Here is a 7,500-nt window from a genome sequence, read left to right as displayed (position 1 = left end):
TATAGATTGGCTAAATTTATTGGTTTATCATTTATAGCCACGACGCTCCATTATTATTGCATTTATTTAGTCCGGTGGGGGAGGAGGGAGGGGGGTTTAGGGGGTGGGGTGAGGTGGGGAAGGGGGAAAGGGGGAAGGGGGGTAAGAGCGTATAAATGGTTGGTCGTGATAATTAAGGCGTGTGGCACGTTTCTGCAATTACTCTCGATGAACTTACTACCGCTGTGCTTTTCTCTCTCTCTCTCTCTCTCTCTCTCTCTCTCTCTCTCTCTCTCTCTCTCTCTCTCTCTCTCTCTCTCTCTCTCTCTCTCTCTCTCTCTCTCTCTCTCTCTCTCCTCTGCCTCTCCTCCCTCCCTCCTCTCTCCTCTCCTTCTCTCACTCTCCTTCTCTCCTTCTCTCCCTCTCTCCCTCTCTCCCACCCTCCCTCCCTCCCTCTCTTCCACCCTCACTCACTCCCACCCACCCACCCCTCCCTCTTTCCCTTCCCTTTTCCCCTCTCCTCCTCACTTCCTCCCTCTCCCTCCCTCTCTTACGCCTCGCCTCTCTCCATTCCATCAGTAACCACACGAGTACTCCTTGTGGGTCTTGCGTTATGTAAGCACGATTTATATTACAAGAGTATTACGGTGTCAGTGTGCTCCCTATACCACGTGTCTATACGTACATGTTCATATATGTGTGCGCGTGTGTGTGTGCATCAACATGTACAAGTGGGTCGATACCTAATTATTGCCAGTGAGTCGCACCCTTCTTCACCCCTCCTTACCTTCCCTCCTCCCCTCTCCCCTCTCTCTCTCTCCCCTCTTTCTGTCAAGGTCATCCCCCTCTTTCACTTCTCTACTTCAACCTTCGACCTTCGTCATGTATTTCGAGTAAGACAAACACGCCCCCCGCCCCCTCCTCTGTATACCCCTTTCTCCCTCATCTTTTGCCGTGACATGCTGCCAGAAGGAGGGAAGGAGGGGGGGAGGGGTAGGGATTTGGTGGTTGTATTTCTCTCTCTCTCTCTCTCTCTCTCTCTCTCTCTCTCTCTCTCTCTCTCTCTCTCTCTCTCTCTCTCTCTCTCTCTCTCCCCTCTCCCTCTCCCTCTCCCTCTCCCTCTCCTCTCTCTCTCTCTCTCTCTCTCTCTCTCTCTCTCTCTCTCTCTCTCTCTCTCCCTCTCTTTCTCTCTCTCTCTCTCTCTCTCTCTCTCTCTCTCTCTCTCTCTCTCTCTCTCTCTCTCTCTCTCTCTCTCTCTCTCTCTCTCTTCTCTCTCTCTCTCTCTCTCTCTCTCTCTCTCTCTCTCTCTCTCTCTCTCTCTCTCTCTCTCTCTCTCTCTCTCTCTCTCTCTCTCTCTCTCTCTCTCTCTCTCTCTCTCTCTCTCTCTCTCTCTCTCTCTCTCTCTCTCTTTCTCTTACTCACTCCTTCTCTGCTTCCCTCTTCCTCCTCCTCCTTCTTCTTTGTCCTCCTTCTCCACCCTTTCCTTCCCCCTCCCCCTTCCCTCCCCTCCTCCACCCAATCCCACTCCTCCCCCATCCCCTTACTCCCCCTCACTCTCCCTCTTCCCCCCCTCACTCTCCCTCTTCCTCCCCCACCCACTTGCTTGTATGACCTTTGCATGAAGCTCGCCCGTTTGTCAAGGGTTGTGGTGATGGCCGAGATATCATCATGGCCGCTACTGTTTTATTTGCCCCCCTCTCCCTTCCCTGTCCCCTTCCCTCCCCCTCTTACCCTCTCCCTTACCCTCCCTCTTACCCTTCCCCTTCCCCTGCCCCTTACCCTCCCCCTTAACCTGCCCCCTTCCCCTTCCCTCCCCCTTCCCCCTCTCCCTTCCCCTGCCCCTTCCCCTCTCCCTTCCCCTCCCCCTTCCCCTCCCTCCTTCCTCCCCTAATCTCTTCACTCCCCCACCCCTCCTCTACCCACTCCCTTCACCTTGAGGCTAGGGGTGGGGTGGGGTGTTTGTGAGTGTGTGCGTATGTGTGTGTGTGTGTATGCGTATGTGCGTTGTCGTGCCTCTTTGCACGCACGCGTTCCTCTCTACGAATGTGCACATGAAATTTCCTTTATTAGATTTATTCTCGTTGCATTTTATTTATTTCGCCGATGTTTTTATTATTGTTGGTGAGGTTATGATTTATTAGTTTTATTGTATTTTTATTCACTGCTGTTTTTGTATGATTAATCGCGCGCGCGTGTGTCGCCATGAAGGTATTTGACGGCAAATCTGTAGCCAAGGCAAGCGGGGGCATGGGAAAAGGCAGACACAGCTGTGGAAGAAAAGAAATAGAAAAGAGAAAAAAAAGATACATTGGCATGTCCTGTTAACCCCCACACCCCTCCCCCATTCCACTGACTTAACCCCCCCCTTCCCCCCACCTCTCCCTTCCGTTCTCCATTCCTTCCCTCCCCTTGCCCCCTCCACCTATTCCACAGCCCGACCCCCTCCTACCCTCGCACCCTCCCAACACTCCCTTCCTCCCGTCCCTCCTCCACCCCTATCCTCCGTCCCCATTCCGCTGCCTCCATCCCTCCCCTCCCTCGTCTCCCCCCCATTCCGCTGCCACCTCCCTCCCTTTCCATCCCGTCCCTCCCCCCACCCTATTCTCCTCCCCCATTCTGCTGCCCACCTCCCTCCCTTTCCATCCCGTCCCTCCCCCACCCCTATTCTCCTCCCCATTCCCCTGCCCACCTCCCTCCTTTCCATCCCGTCCCTCCCCCACCCCTATTCTCCTGCCCCATTCCACTACCCCCACACCCTCCCTTCATGCCCCCACCCCTTCCTAGCCCAGTCCACTACCCTTCCCCTCCCCTCATGCCCCCCCCACCCCTTCCTAGCCCAGTCCACTACCCTTCCCTCCCTCTTGCCCCCCCACCCCTTCCTAGCCCAGTCCACTACCCTTCCCTCTCCCCCCCCCCTCCTGCACCGAGACATTCCCGCGCTCAAACCTGGCAAGCGTGTCTGTCTGTTTCCCCGTCCATCCCCATACTCCGGCTGCTCTCTCATTCGCTCATTAAAAAATCAGCAGTGTCGTGTGGCCTGGGCGGTTGGGGGCATTAGGTTCATTTACCCCCCTTCTGTACTTTTTCGACTTCCCTTGTTTTTTGTTTTTTTTTTCATCCTTTATCTTCGCTTTTCTTTTCTCCCATTCCTTCCCTCGATATGCTTTTTTTCTCTCTCTCTTTGACTCTCTTGTCTTCCTCCCGCCTTTAAATCTATCCTCCGTTCACTTTTCTTCCCCCCTCCCTCCCCTTCTTCTCGTACTCTCCCTCACCTTTCTTCCCCTATATTCTCCCCTCCCTCCCCTACTTTCCCCTCTTTTCCCTTCATCCAAGTGGATGAAAGTATTTTGTATGGTAAAATTGGGGTATCGATAGGGGGAGGGGGCTTTTTAGCACCTTTCTTTGTTGTTGTTATTGTTTTCTTTTTTCTTCTACCTCTTTATCATTTTCTTCTTTCTCGGCATTCTTATCATCATCATCGCCATTATTATTGTCGTTATCTGCCACCTTTCCCTCTTCCTCTTCTTCCTCTTTCTTCTCCTCCCTCCTCTTCATCATCCTCTTCCCCCCTCCCCCCCTCTCTCACTCTCCCCACCCCGTCTCCAACCTCCCCCTCCTATCATGATCATTCTCTTCTTCCGGACACCGCTACCCCCCACCCACCCCCTCCCTACGCCTCACATGTATTGAGAATATAATAGCAAATGAATAAGACAAAGACATAATCTTTATCTTTGTTCACTCGTCGAGTCGTTTCGGCGAAGTGAGTTTTATCTCTCTTTTCGTTTTTTTTCTTCTTAATGATTATATGGTTATTATTTATTTATTTATTTACTTGTTTATTCATTTATTTATTTTTTATCTAGGCGAAAATTGTACTCCGTCAGAGGTAAAGATCCTCCCCCGTGAGACATAGCAACAGACATGGAATATAACACCACCATCTTGGTAACAGAAGCCAGCTCGCAGATGGTGGTGCTGGACTGAAGGGGGCGGGGTGGTGGGGAAGGGAAGGGGAAGGGGAAGGGGGTATGTGGAGTGGAACGACCTTGAAAGACGCAAGAACTTGGACCTTGGAGGGAGAGCTCGGCTTCCTTCTCTCCTTGACCTTAAAGGAAAATATGGGGGCCAGAGGAGGAGGGGGAGGGGAGGGCTGAGAGGCAGGCAGAGCTGAGAGGGGGAGAAGGGAGGAGGGAGGAGGGAAGGAGGAGGAGGAGGAGGAGGAGGAGGAGGAGGAGGAGAGGAGAGGAGAGGAGGAGAGAGGAGGGGGGCTTGGTGGGGGAAAAGGGGATCCCGACACACCTATTTGGATGGGTGAGGGAGAGGGAGGGGAGGGAGAGAGGCAGGTAGGGAGTGAATGAGTGAGTGTAGGTTGGAGATAGTGAAAGAGTGATTGTAGGAGGGAAGGAGAGAGAGAGAGAGAGAGAGAGAGAGAGAGAGAGAGAGAGAGAGAGAGAGAGAGAGAGAGAGAGAGAGAGAGAGAGAGAGAGAGAGAGAGAGAGAGAGAGAGAGAGTGGGAGAGTGAGAGAGAGAGGGGGAGGAGAGAAAGGGGAGGGAGAGGAGAAAGGGAGGAGAGAGAGAGAGCGCAACGTCGAAAAACGAAAAGAAAACATATATAAAAAGTAAACATTAAAGTTCATCGGTAACCGTAATACCATGCAAGGTTTAAATGTCCAACAGACTAAAACACAAACAAGTGTGTATATGTGGGTGCGCTCTGCCTCTCTCTCTCTCTCTATCTATCTATCTATCTATCTATCTATTTATATGTATATATATATATATATATATATATATATATATATATATATATATATATCCTCCCTCCCCCTCCCTCCCCCTTCCCTTCCCCCTTTCCCCTTCCCTTTTTCTCTCCTCTATCCTCCCCCTTCCCCTTCCCCTTCCCCCTTCCCTTTTTCTCTCCCTCTCTCTCCCCCTTCCCCTTCCCTCTCCCTCTTTCCCTCCCTCCCTCCCTTTCTTTCGCCGTATTGCGCCATCGCCTTCGACGCCTTTGTCCGGAGTTGGAGCAGCGGAAATGAGTAATGCTCGTCCTCGGAGTTTAGTCCGTGGGATCTCCTGTCGCGGCTTGGAATTGGGCGTGCGGGCGCTGCGCTGTGGGCGTGAGAGCGAGAGAGAGGGACACGTGTCAGCGCTTAGAGACGTGTTGTTGTTGTTTTTGTTTTTTCTGATTTTTTTTTTTTTTTTTTTTTTTTGTTTATTGATATCTCGTCTTTTTCTTTTCTTTTTTCTTTTCTTTTCTTTCGTCGTTTGGATTTTGTTTTTGTTTTTCTGGTGTGGGTATCTTGTGCTTATGTATGTTTAGATTTTTTGAAATGGATTTGTTTATATGTTTTTTTTCTTCTCACTTTCTTACTCTCAGCGTTTGTTAGTTCGGTTCTTCCCCATCCTCCATTCTTTCTCTTCTCTTCTCTATGCCCCCTCCATCTCTCCTCCATCCTCTTTTACCTCTTCTTTATTTCTTCTCTTCCTTCGCCCTCCTTCCCTCCGTCTCTCCCTCCTCCCCATGCTATCTCCCCTTCTCCAATTTTCCCTCCCTCCTTTTCTTTCTTTTCTCTGCGTTCTCGTCCCTCAACACCAACTTCCTTCACTCCCTCCCTCTTTATCCCCCCTGCCCCTCCCTCCTCCTTCGCCCCTCCTTCTTCCCTCCTTCGCCCCTCCTTCGCCCCTCCTTCGCCCCTCCTTCGCCCCTCCTTCGTCCCTCCTTCGCCCCCCCTTCGCCCCTCCTTCGTCCCTCCTTCGCCCCTCCTTCGTCCCTCCTTCGCCCCTCCTTCGTCCCTCCTTCGCCCCTCCTCCTTCGTCCCTCCTTCGCCCCTCCTTCGCCCCTCCTTCGTCTTCGTGCGAAAATTAGAATTGACGGGCGTTCCAGCCGGCACTTTAGGCAGATCGTTGCATACTCTTGAGGTCCTTCCGCCCCCCCCCCCCCTCCCCCCCTCCCTCCCTCCTTCACGAGACTCCATTTCTACCTCACCCTTCTCCTTCACTTCTCTCTTACTTCATCGCGCTCTCCCTCACTTCTCTCCTACTTCTCCTTCTTCTCTCCTACCTTACGACGAGACTCCTTCTTCTCCCTTCTCTCGTACTTCTCTCGTACCTCAGGATCCTGTCATTTCTTTCCTACATCACCCTTCTCCTTCACTTCTCTCTTACTTCATCGCTCTCCCTCACTTCTCTCCTTCTTCTCTCCTACCTTACGACGAGACTCCTTCTTCTCCCTTCTCTCTTACTTCTCTCGTGCCACAGGATTCTGTCATTTCTTTCTATCATCACCCTTCTCTCTCACTTCTCCCTTGCTTCACCGATCTCCCTCACTTCTTCTCTCTTACCTTACCGCTCTCCCTCATTTCTCTCCTTCTTTTTCCCTCGCCCTCACTTTTCTCTTACCTCACCTTTCTCCCACACTTATCCACTCCTACCTCTACCTCCTCTCTTTTTCGTCTCCTCTCCCTCTCCTTTCTCTCCTCTTCTTTCGCCTTCTTACTTGAAAAACTACGAGAGGAAAGGAACAGGGTGAGGAGGACGAGTTTGCAAGCACCATCTACCGCATACGCACGCACGCACGCACGCACGCACACAGATGCACCCCCTCACTCTCTCTGTCTGTCCGTATCTACCTTTCCATCTTTCTACACACACACACACACCACACCACACACACACACACACACACACACACACACACACACACACACACACACACACACACACACACACACACACACACACACACACACGTACACACACACACACGCACGCACACACACACGCACACACACATACACACACGTACACAAATATAGATAGATAGATAGATAGATGTATATATATACATATATATACACATATATATACATATATATACACATATATACACATATATACACATACACACACACACACACACACACACACACACACACACACATATATATATATATATATATATATATATATATATATATATATATATATATATATATACAGACACATACATATATACATATATATATATACATATATACATATATTCCTTGTCCCTGCTCCATCTCTGACCTTTTTTTTTCCTCTCAAGCGGTTACTCCTTTTCATATCCTATCCTACTCCTCTCCCCCTCCTCTCTCTTCCCCTTCCCTCACTCTTCTCGTACCTCACCCCTCTCCCTCACTTCTTTTCCCTCCCTGTCCCCACGTCCTCTCCCTCCCTCTCCTACTTTTCCATTTCTTTCCAACCCCTCTCACCTTCCTCGCTCCCCTCCCCCTCCTCTCCTCCCCCCCCCTCCTCTCTCCTCCCGCTCTCCGCTCTCCCCTCTCCGCCGCCTCTCCTTCCCCGGGAGAGCGCGGCGGCGAGAAAGGTAAAGGTCACGCTTACACACGCTTCAGTCTGAGCTGGGCGGTGGTGGCGGCCGTTGCGTTCCTCTGACAGCGGCGTCGGCGGCGGCGATAACGAGTCCTGCCTTCGTATCATTCTCGTAACGTGGCGGAGGGGGGCGTGACGCGTCGGATT

At 51.3% G+C, this 7,500-nt stretch overlaps 2 protein-coding genes across 19 annotated transcripts in view; both read left to right on the top strand.

The window, feature by feature from the left end:
* LOC113809137 (peroxisomal trans-2-enoyl-CoA reductase) overlaps window positions 1–7,500 on the top strand; it is a 289,487-nt gene that overhangs the window by 79,219 nt on the left and 202,768 nt on the right. The gene's annotated exons all lie outside the window — the stretch shown is intronic.
* HDAC4 (histone deacetylase 4) overlaps window positions 1–7,500 on the top strand; it is a 233,794-nt gene that overhangs the window by 128,921 nt on the left and 97,373 nt on the right. Inside the window, exon 1 of one of the 18 annotated variants that reach the window (XM_070133921.1) lies at window positions 7,426–7,500. This exon is cut by the window's right edge and continues 546 nt beyond it. The exons of the other annotated variants lie outside the window; for them this stretch is intronic. The gene's annotated coding sequence lies outside the window, so the exon portion shown is untranslated. Of the gene's footprint in view, window positions 1–7,425 lie in introns of those variants that run through there. 18 annotated transcript variants of the gene reach the window in all.

This window comes from Penaeus vannamei, chromosome 19 (genome assembly GCF_042767895.1).
Source record: "Penaeus vannamei isolate JL-2024 chromosome 19, ASM4276789v1, whole genome shotgun sequence".
NCBI classification, from domain to species: Eukaryota; Metazoa; Arthropoda; class Malacostraca; order Decapoda; family Penaeidae; genus Penaeus; species Penaeus vannamei.
Note: the sequence above shows the minus strand (reverse complement) of the source record. Positions and strands in the feature narration are given on the sequence as shown.